This window comes from Acyrthosiphon pisum, chromosome A1, assembly GCF_005508785.2.
Source record: "Acyrthosiphon pisum isolate AL4f chromosome A1, pea_aphid_22Mar2018_4r6ur, whole genome shotgun sequence".
NCBI lineage: Eukaryota > Metazoa > Arthropoda > Insecta > Hemiptera > Aphididae > Acyrthosiphon > Acyrthosiphon pisum.
Genome location: NC_042494.1, coordinates 46743236 through 46743800, shown reverse-complemented (window position 1 = coordinate 46743800; position 565 = coordinate 46743236).

Sequence of the window (565 nt, the reverse complement as noted above, 5' to 3'; positions counted from 1 at the left end):
ACTAAACATACCTATATAAGTCATATCTATTATAGTCATATCCTTATACAATTTAGTTTTCAGACTTTAACTAAATACAAAACGTTATTTTTTGCTTATTAATATTGTATTATATAGAACGTTTTTAACTAAATTTATATGAATGACTCACCTAAAATTTGTAATATATCAAGTACCTACTACATAGAATGTTATCTAATATTTAACGATTTAGATGCGTTGCTCAATAAAGCATATTATTAAAGCAATAGTCGTGGATGTCAATTAAATATTGTTATTAATTTGATTTTATGCTCATGTTAAACCTACCTTTAGTATACATTAATAATAATACATTGTAATACTGTCCATAAACATAGCTACATAAGTAACATCAAACAGCTAGCATTATACACTTTAACTACCAGACTTTTCTGAAATATATGTAGTATATTTATAATATTAGTTTATTAATATTGTATTATATGGTACCTGCAGCAGTATTTGTGTTGTACACTAAATTTATATAAATTACTCATCTAAAATCTGTAATATATCAAGTACCTACATAGCATCTTATATATTT